This window comes from Ctenopharyngodon idella, chromosome 21, assembly GCF_019924925.1.
Source record: "Ctenopharyngodon idella isolate HZGC_01 chromosome 21, HZGC01, whole genome shotgun sequence".
Taxonomy (NCBI): domain Eukaryota; kingdom Metazoa; phylum Chordata; class Actinopteri; order Cypriniformes; family Xenocyprididae; genus Ctenopharyngodon; species Ctenopharyngodon idella.
In genome coordinates this window covers 1,085,647-1,096,928 of record NC_067240.1, presented here as the reverse complement: position 1 = coordinate 1,096,928, position 11,282 = coordinate 1,085,647, and the positions used below count along the sequence as shown (strand labels likewise).

The following is an 11,282-nucleotide window of genomic DNA, read 5'->3' as shown; positions in this document are numbered from 1 at the left end:
ACGAAAAACATGCATGAACATCAAAAGGTATGTTGAAAGATACAGTACAACTTACTGAAATCTGTATCATGTCTCAAGTAATCACTTAATCTGTGTTTCACCCACGGAAATATGTCAATAAATCAGCTTCATAACAAGTTGCATTTACCTCAGGAAAGATATCCAATGTTCACGGTGCGTTAGTTAGCTATAATAAAAAAACACTAGAGAGGAGTTTATATATGTGTGTTAAACAAGTGTTTATGAAAAGAACCTTATTATGAGTTGTACTAGCTATACAAACATTTCAGTTTTTATTTGAGTGTAATTATCTGAAAATAAATAGAACTTGAATATAACAGGCCTATCTCTGTTGTTAATGTTAACCTCTAATATTATATTGTAACAAATGAGAGTGTTCCCTGTATATTTTACAGAATTATTGTTTTAGAGATTTTTTTCCCTTAAGAAAATCAAACTATTTGTATTGGCATCGGCAGATCGACTATCGGTATCGGCGGAGAAATTTTGTATCGGTGCATCTCTAATTGCAACGTAATACTTTTGATGTTATACTGAAATTTGCATAATTTTTTACTTAAATTTAAGCTTTTTAGTATAAAACAAGCACACATTGAGTGTAATAAAAAATATTTAAGACTGCAAAAAATATATATACTGTATATATCCTATTATTTCAGTATTGTTTTCTAGAAACAATGTCTAAACATTAAAAAAAAAAGATTGAGAAGCAAAATTGTGTAAGATAATACTGGAATAATAGAAGAATATGTTTTCAGAAAATAGTCTCTCTCCATTGATTTAAGCGCATAAAATAATAAATCAATAGGCCTAATTAAAAGGTTTTCTTCTTTAAAACACCTTAATATTTTAAACTAGATAAACATGTTTTAGTTCCTTTTACTGATCTTTAAAATGTACCATGGTAAACATAATGTTTTACTGAATGTGAATAGGCCTACAAAACAGAAACGCACATAAAGAATTTGATACATTTAAAAATAATCACAAATATTTCGAATTGCAAGCATGTTTACCTTGTTAAAGTATTTAAATGAAACGCCCAAACTGGGATGCGTCCCGTATGTGATGTCACATGCGTGTTTGAGCACTGAAGTATGGGTTTTAGGTGCATCCGTCCCTCGAGGCTGGAATCTGTGTGATGACATCATCATCATTCCCATCATCGACGTCAGCATGTCTCACTCGCCGTCTCTCCGTCAGGATCAAACTGTCTGTCGCCTCAGATCCACCCTGGAACTCCTAAAGAACATGATGCACATAAAGTACACACTCACACACACACCTGATCAACGTGTGTGTGATTTCATGATCAATTAATTTATATAAGAAGCAGATTCATGCTTTATGACTAGCTGTTGTTTTGATTTTACTGTGTGCTTCTTGTTTTCTGACTCAATATAAACAAAACTTCAACACTTTACAATAAGGACTTATTTGTTAACATTAATTAACGTGTTAACATAAACTAACAAAAAGCAATATTGTATTGTAAAGTATTTACATTTGTTACAGCATTTATTAAATGTTCATGTTAGCTCAGTGCCTTAACAAATGTTATTCAACTTTTGATTTTAATAATAACGATAACTAAGATTTATAACTACTGTAGAATTATTGTTCATTGTTAGATCATGTTAACTAATGTACTTCACTAATGTTAACAAACGAAACCTTATAAAGTATTACCAACAAAATGGTTTTGGCCATAAAAATAGTATTCAGAATTTGACCCTAAAATACCATCATTGTACAATAAAACTGTAGTAACTTCCATTAAAATAAATTACAATTACAGAAATATTCTGATACTGCTTATACTGTTTAAATTAGATTTTTTTATTTTTTTATTTATTTGAAAGCGCAGTCATCTTATTTACAGTGAAAAATTGTAAATTGACATTTCCAGAATGTCTTGTGTTGTTATCAGTTATGTACATGTTGTTAAATGAAAGTTTCTTCATTATTTTAGTGTCATGTTGGTGTTTTGTATTGTTTTGTGTATCTTTTCTATACAGATGGTTTCAACGGCAAAACGTTTTGTGGCCCAAACTTCCGGTAGACTTCCACAAAGAATCAATAACAACAGAGTACCTCTAGAGTAGATCATTTCTGATAACAAGAAAAATAAATAAGTAAATTACATTAGCTAGCAAGCTAAAACTATGTTATTTTGGATTACCAGTAGAAGAAAAGAACCGTTACTTACCCGTTCAACAAACACAGACCGGAAGTTAACTTCGGGCCAGGCGCGTAACCTTAAAATAATAAAATATCTAATAAGCGGTCAAAGAAAAACAAACATACAAACAAATCTGTCGATATATATGCTTTTTGTTCAAAATAATTTTCTGTGCTAGAAAAACAAGACCTGAATTTAATACATAACACATTTAATAATAGTAATAACAATAATGACATATTTTGAACAAAAATGCATTTACAGATTTGTACTTTCATTTAAAGTTTCTCTACATAGGCTACCATGTAAAGAAACTTTCAATGAAAGTACAAATCTGTCGATACATTTTTGTCCAAAATCACATACCCGAATATTCCCTCAGCTCCTGCATTTGAAGTTGTTTAGTCTGTAATATAGTCAAAAAGACTATAGATATAAAAAGACGGTTCACTATTAGTTATGAATGGGAGAAACTGCTACGCGCATCATGGCGGAATACGTCCCGCCTTGTAAGTAAAAGAGCCAATCGCTGATTGATAAAGTCATTGCGTCACTGCAGCTGCCGTTAGAAGCTCCGGTTCCCATAGAAACCTGAGAGTCGCGCTTAGGACTGCACATGCGCATTGGCTCGTCCGTTGAAACCGTCTGTAGGAGTATTTTTCTCGGTTTTGTGTTGTTGTCTGTATATAATGTCGGTAGAAAAATGTTTTTAGTAAATTGGAATATTAACATTATTTCAGTTAATGTAATATACATTATTTATTTTGCGGTAAAACTTCGGTAGTGCTGACAACCACATCTGCCGGTTTTTACCATAAACACCACTGATTTTTTTATAGTTTAAGATACTTTTATGGTGCTTTCGTGTTCTTTTAGGAGCTCATAATCTCCTAAACATCTTCGAGTAAATGATGACATCCCTTTAAGTGAAAGAGAGGGTAAAACAGACACTAAAACCACAATAGATTTCATTCACTTTTTCCATCCTGATTCAGCATGTTTTTCAAAAGGCATGCTGGGATTCCACTCCCCGCTGTGGCACGTCTGAAACACACACCTGTGTGGTGTGAGTAATGCAGTAGCACAAGGCCTCAGCTCAAGTGTGTTGTAATGGGCTCAGGGTACGTCTGTGGAATTGTGGGTGTGGCAGAAACGCTGAAGGTTTGACAGGGTCAGGGTCACATGACAAGAATGACAGAATTACTGATTCTAGTGTCGGATGGCTTGTGTTTGAGTGGCAGGATGTGTCAGAGAAAATCATTCTGTCAGCACTGATTCATCATTTACAAACATGTTTACTTGTGAGATGTTTATTTTCTTGTCCAACCCTGCTCCTGGAGGGCTACCGTCCTGCAGATTTCAGTTCCAATCCTGCTCCAGCACACCTCTCTGTGATTATCAAGCAGCCCTGGACACCATGAATAGCTGGTTCAGGTGTGTTTGATTCGGGTTGGAGCTAAAATCTGCAGGGTAGCCCTCCAGGACCAGGGATGGACACCCCTGTACTTGGCTGCGCTCCACCCCAGTTTTAGACACGCACTCGCAAACTTCCCTAAGCACTTCCCCTCGGGGGAATCCCTGCCACCATTTTGAAGTGCGTTCCACTTCGTTAAGTTTATATGTGTAACGGAGGCCAGCTAGTAGTTAACGCTAGCGGTTGCAGCCATTAGCCTCCTCGTTAGAGTGTCCGACTCCCACGCCAGAGACCCAGGTTTGAGGCCCGCGCAGAGCGGGGTGAGTAGGACCTGGGTAGAGGGCTTACATATGGACAGACCCTCGCTCCCTCGATTTTGACCGAGGGAGTGAGTCTACTTCATATGTACACTTCAGGTAGCTCCATAACCCACAATGCAACACGATTGAATTGTGACGTCACCGCATATCGCGTTTTATTTACCCCACCACAAACAACTCTATGATATATATATATATTTAATATTTAAAACACACATATATACATATAGAATACTGCATTAAACAATTCTGTAAGGGGAAAAAATTAAATATAAATCAACTCCATAGCGGATTCCAAGGGCTTAGGACCTTCCATTGCAAAGGTTCCGCCAGTAGTGGGCACTCGAGCAACGTAAGCAATGATGTACATCCGAGTCAACGAGACTGAGGTAGCGAGGGAAGGTCATAAAAAACGAACTGAAACGCAGCCCTAGACCAAAGTCATTTTCAAGGAAAGTCTGTTCACTCGGCGGCCATATTTGCAACGCCTCCGGGCAGCCATTTCGGGTAACCAAGTCCTATCTATTTGAATGGAGAATCCTGAAATCTCAAAAACTGCTCGCCGAACTCACAATCAAATAACATATTTCAAATAAGCAACAAAATCTGATATGAGCTGTCCCATAAATGTTGTTTCTTATGCTCAAATAGCGTCAAAAAAGCTTATTTTTCAGGCTAGACGAGCCAATGCGCATGTGTAGTCGTAAGCGCGAGTCTCAGGTTTCTATGGGAACCGGAGCTTCTAACGGCAGCTGCAGTGACGCAATGACTTTATCAATCAGCGATTGGCTCTTTTACTTACAAGGCGGGACCAGAGCGGTTGAAAAACAACGTTTATATTTTTTCATATTTAACGGCTCTGGGCGGGACGTATTCCGCCATGTTGCGCGTTGCAGTTTCTCCCATTCATAACTAATAGGAGTGAACCGTCTTTCTATATCTATAGACTATATTACAGACTAAATAACTTCAAATGCCGGAGGTGAGGGAATATTGGGTTATGTGATTTTGAACAAAAATGCATCGACAGAATTGTACTTTCTTTAAAAGTTTCTTTACATTTATCTATCTATCTATCTATCTATCTATCTATCTATCTATCTATCTATCTATCTATCTATCTATCTATCTGTTTATTTTTGACCGTTTATTAGCCTACATAATTTATTATTTTAAGGACAGTGGCTCATACCAATATATTATTATTATTATTATTATGTAAAATTCTGGTTTTGTTTTCCTAGCACAGAGAAACATATTTTTATATTCATTGGAATTTATTTATTTTATATGACAGTTTATTAGATAATTTATTACACAATAATAATTTTATTATTATTATTATTATTGTGTAATGTTATTATAAATAGCTTATAAATATTAATAAATATTTTAAAATATTATTATAAATTCTGGTCTTGCATTCATTTATTTTTCCTCATTATATTCATAATATTGTGGGGTCAGTATCTTACTGGAGCCTGAAGGACAGGATATAAACGAATATAAATAGATCTGGCTCTAGAAAATTCCTTAAATTCTTTGGGATTAAACGAACCCTCGAAGATTCCCAAATATGGCGAGAAAACACACCCGCTGTTGTGTAAAGCAGATTTACCACAGTAAAACCCTCCTGCTGTTGATGGGCATTATTTCTCAATGCAGCCGAAGGGGGCGTGGCTCGCGCGCGCTCACGGGTGTGTCACTGGTCACGCCCACAATAGGTGACCCGCCCAGGTGTGAAAGTCACCGTGCACTTCCAGCAAGAACAAACACACCTGAGCGACACGAGAGGAGACAGTACTTGATCCAGATTGAAAGGTAAATTCACTTTACTTCTTTTAAATATCGCTTATTGTTAATGTCCGACAGAACAATGTGTGTATGAGGAGGTCAAAGTGTGTGTGAGGTAAAGATCTTTATCGTTTCTGATGGTTACTTTAATAGTTATGAAATGTGAGCTGTTCTTGCTGCAGATGTTACAAGTTTAATAACTTTTAAAACGGTTTTGTGTAACAGTCTGTTTACTTCAGAAAAATCCTCATTCTAATCAGCTTATTTAATATATCCTATGCTGTGATATATGATCTTTGAACATGTACCATGGTAATACATATATATTACATGTACCATGGTATTTTTTTATTTTCATACTATTGCATTAGCATTTTTAACATGTGCCATGGTCATTTTTTTGAAGTATCTTATGTAAATACCATGGTAAATATCATACACTACTATGCTATATATCAAAGTGCCATTGCATTACCTTCTCATACCATCATTGTACCATGGTATACTTTCTATATGGGGGGTTTAAGGTCATTAAGGTCATATTTGATAATTATTGATTACATGTTCTCTGTCACTTGAGCTCTTGTAAATGGTTTGTGTGAAGTGTCAACATCAGACCTGTTGAGCAGCACCTGTCAGAGTGACAGTGATCATTAAAGAACAGAGTGACAACGCTTTATTAGACCGGCGGCTCGTTTGTAGATTGTGACTCCGCATTAATTGCTTTCCCGGCCTGAGGAATGTGATCCGCCCGAGAGGTGAAAGTACTTCTCGCTCTGGTATTTAACAGGACGGTCCTCAAACCAGCCGAACTAGAAGGAAGTATTGATGTTGGGTGTTCACAGACTCACTCAACAATAGCGGCAGGAGCGGCTCTGTTGTGGCATGATAATTGGAGAAAGCAAGAAAAATGTTGGTCAGCTTTAGCAGGGTGTTTTTGCCCTGCTGACTCACTGTTGTTATGATTAATATAGATTAGTTCATATCAAACAACAAGCAGATCTTTAGAATGGAGAAAGTGTCATTTTTGGGAAAGTTCAGGGTTTGAAAACAAACTAGCATCAGTGGATTCCTTCAAACGTGATGTCTGGATGAGAGTTCATGACTTGAGCAGAGAAATGCATCATGAAGAGAGAGACGTTACGCAATGATTTATAGCGTTTGACTCATTAATGCGCTAATCAGAGCATGACTAATAAATACACGTGTGTGATTTGTGCTGCTGTGATTCGGACTTTGGAATTAATTTATAGTTCTAATAGTTGTGAAATTCTGCTGCTCAAAACAGTAGATCATGAGTTCGATTCCCAGGGATGGATGGATGGATGGATGGATGGATGTATCTATCTATCTATCTATCTATCTATCTATCGTTCGTTCGTTCGTTCGTTCGTTCGTTCGTTCTGTCATTCTATCTATTGTTCTATCTATCAATCTATCAGTTCGTTCTATCCGTTCTGTTGTTTTATCTATTGTTCTATCATTCTATCCTTCTATCTATCATTCTATCTATCTATCTATCGTTCTATCATTCTATGTATCATCTATCTATCTATCTATCATTCTATCTATCAATCTATCGTCCGTTTTATCGTCTGTTCTGTTGTCTGTTCTATCGTTCATTCTATCATTCGTTCTATCGTTCTATCTATCTATCTATCTATCTGTCTATCTATCTATCTATCGTCCTATCATTCTATCATTCTGTCATTCTATCTATTGTTCTATCTATCTATCAATCTATCAGTTTGTTCTATCATCCGTTCTGTTGTTTTATCTATTGTTCTATCATTCTATCCTTCTATCTATCGTTCTATCATCGATCGTTCTATCATTCTATGTATCATTCTATGTATCTATCTATCTATCTATTGTTCTATCTATCAATCTGTCGTCCGTTCTATCATTCGTTCTATTGTTTTATCTATCGTTCTGTCCATCGTTCTAGCTATCATTCTAGCTATTGTTCTATCATTCTATCAGTCATTCTTATCGATCTCTTGTTCCATCCATCCATCCACTATATTACACTTCCATATTGTTATTCCATAATTCTGATGGCATTATTATAATTATTATACAATGTAATGTGTCCAAACTCTCATATCGGTACCGATGTGAGCTCATAGATCATCTGTATCCTGAACTAAACCTGCATGTAGATCTTCAAAACATCCAGAAACATTGTGTTACAGTGAATAAACTGTCTGTTAATGCAGATCGAGTGGGAGTTCAAACTTGCCGCATCAGCTTCTTGTAGATGCCTTAATATTTGGACAAGGTTTGTGATCTTAGCAGAAACCTGTCAGAATGTGTCTCAGGAAGCGAACAGAGCTGATGTGTGATGTGAGGAATGTTTCCTTCTGTTTTATCCGTTTGTGTTTTGTGTGTGATGTCAGGAAGACAAACACTCGGGTATGTGAACCGCCTTCACGCGCATTCTTTCTCTCATAACTTTTATTGTGCATCACGTCAGTCATCGGTTTATTAATCCTTCTATGATGTTGCCATGGTGACCATCAAAAAACCCTGTGACTCATACCGAGGTGAAAGTGTCATTGTTACAATGTAACATTCCGTTTCCCGTCACATCCACAATAGAGGATCAAACCTCCTATTATAAACACATATCCACCTCTTATCAGTCAAGCGCTGTCAGATGACATCATGGAAGGATTTAATAAGCAGACAGACATATAGATGGGTAGTAAAGCACTGTAATAGTGGCGGTTAGTGGCGACAGGGATAAACCATCATGCCATGTGTGTTTTGGTCTGAATGTGTGGAATGTATTTAACAGGCCTGAGAACGTTCAGCTCAAGTATGTTCAGTATGAAGGTGTCACCCAAACAAACATTTACAACCAGAACCTCTGAAAATATCTCATTATACAACAGCAGCACATACTTCATTCTGTGTGTGCAGGTACCGACGGCTGTTTATAATGACAATATTGAAATGCAGTGCAGTAACATCAGAAGGTTTCTCGCGTGCTTTGCAGTGAAATGTTCCTTTTACATTTCTGCATGAGATTTGAAGCATATGCTTACAAAATGTACCATAGTAGTTTTTTGCGGAAATGTACCATAATTATTTTTTGTTTCGGTGTTTTTGTGTATATGATTATTGTGACCTTGCAGCTAATTGAGAACACAGCATGCACACTGTGTTTATTTAGTCTGTTTGCTCAGTTACATGCCCGTCTTTCCATGCGAAGCGAGGAGCCCGGGGCCAAAGAGACCAGCCCTGATCTGCTGTGTGTTCAGACTCTCCTCTCTCAGATGTTGGTTAGTTAGTGGCATTAACTGCAGCTTCAAAGGGTGTTTCTGTTCTGCTGACTGACCATGAAGGATCATATGTGTGATTATTTGTAATTCTGTCCGTCTGGTTCTCCACATCACTTTCTCATGACTGTCCTTGTTAAACTTGGAAGGCAAGTTATTTGTGTTGCTACCAACTGATTTGATACCATAATATTACTATTCACTGCAAAAATCATCTTCTATAATAGAGTGAAAGAGTTGGGTTCCCGAATTAAAAACTGCATTCATTTTCTCCATAGGTACTTTTTTGTTTTAACGATAACTTATAAACCGTTAAAGTCAGCCCTACTGTGATCTCCGAGGTTGTTAATAGATGGTAGTTGCTTCTGTTGAAGCCGTCAGCCCACATTATTTCAACTTAGTTTTAAAATAATCGTGTTTAACAGAGGAATTCACCAATAAGAGAGTCGAAACAAGCAAAATGCGCCAAAGATCTTGTTAGCTCCGCCCACTGCCATAAAGGGTCGCAAATTACGTAATCAAGTATATCTACAATCTCAAAATACTTAAACATTTGTATGTATGTTTGTATGGATGCACCGATATGAAAATTTTGGCTGATACAGATAACCGATAATTCTTTATATTTGAGAGCCGATAACCGATATATTGGCTGGTAAATCTAAATCAAAATTTTTATATAATTTCTGAGAGCCTGATTACAAAAACAAAAGTCTCAGCATTAAAAGCCATGTCCCAAGCACACAATTATAATGTTCTTCTCATTATAATATTATGTAGTTTATATGACGATAATGATAACATTAAAAATGAACATATTTCGGCCGATACCGATATTGTGGCCGATATATCGCGCATCCCTAATGTATGTGCATATTTTGCAATAAACTTGTTAATCATTTTTAAATGAGTAGTTTTATATTTCTCTATTGTTTTTAATTCGATTATGTTGTTCGCAATGCTTTTTTTTTTTTTTTTTTTTTTTTTTTTTTTAATACATTAACTTATAAACCTTTAAAGACAGCCCTACTGTGAGCTATGAGGTTTTTAATCAATGGTATTTGCTTCTGTTGAAGCCGTCAGCCCACATTATTTCAGCTTAATTTTAAAATAATCGTGTTTAACAGCAGAATTCATAGTGAAAAACTACATTACCCATGATGCTGTGAAAAATTCCACCAATCAGAGGGTCAAAACAAGCAAAATGCGATCTCAAAAGATCTCATTAGCTCCGCCCACTCCCATGAAGCGTCACAAATTACATAATCGAGTCGATCTCTCTACAATCTCAAAATACTTATATATTTGTATGTATGTTAGGGATGCACCGATACCGATAACTGATCTTTATATTTGAAAGCCGATAACTGATATATTGGCCGATAATCTAAATCCAAATTTTGATATCATTTTTGAGAGCCAAAAACAAAAGTCTCACCAATAAAAGCCATGTCCCAATCACAGAATTAATAACCCATTTTTTATTGGCTTTAATATATCGGCCAAATTTTCTTATCAGGCCAATAACGATAACATTAAAAATGAACATATATCGGCAGATACCGATATTGTGGCCGATATATTGTGCACCCCTAATGTATGCGCATATTTTGCAATGAGTAGTTTTATATTTCTCTATCGCTTTTAATTTGTTCGCAGTGCTTTATGGGATTGTAGTTCTTGCCCTCACTGAAGCTAATTTTTAGTAAAATAGTTAAGTAAATATTTTCAAATACCTTTTTGCCTCAAATCAAAGTTTGCAATCTTCTGATTTTCCTCGTAGCTGCTTGGTTTGGTTCATAGCACTTTAAAGCTTAAAATTGCTTAAAATGAGATTAAAATAGGTGTCTATAGCAGGATTATTATTGTTAACTAAAACTAAAATGATAAAAAAAAAAAAACATTTTTATTACTTGAAATAATATAGTTTAAAAAATGTTAATAATATAGACATTTAAAGAAAGCAAAAACTAATTAAAAATGGCAAAAACTAAATTTTAAATAAGAACAAAAAAAATATACAATTAAAATTACTTCAAAATATTAACAAAAACTATAAATGATACTAAAATAACTCTGCTGTACATGTGAATAAGAGTACCTTAGTATTACCATGTTATTTTGGACATGGTGCCATGATAATACCATGTTTTTGTGGACATTTACCATGTGTTTTGCACGGAAAGTATCATTTAAACTCCATCGTACATGAGTATGGTAATCATTCATATCTATAATATTACCATCTGATACCATCATAGTGCCAT

At 35.7% G+C, this 11,282-nt stretch overlaps 1 protein-coding gene across 3 annotated transcripts in view; it reads left to right on the top strand.

Annotated features, from left to right (window-relative positions):
* Positions 1-5,589: 5,589 nt before the first annotated feature.
* The window catches only part of LOC127503614 (cingulin-like protein 1), a 36,616-nt gene continuing 30,923 nt past the window's right edge, over positions 5,590-11,282 (top strand). For 2 of the 3 annotated variants that reach the window (XM_051877635.1, XM_051877634.1), the window contains exon 1: positions 5,590-5,758. The gene's annotated coding sequence lies outside the window, so the exon portion shown is untranslated. The remainder of the gene's footprint in view (positions 5,759-11,282) is intronic. The other variant, XM_051877636.1, reaches the window with a different exon arrangement.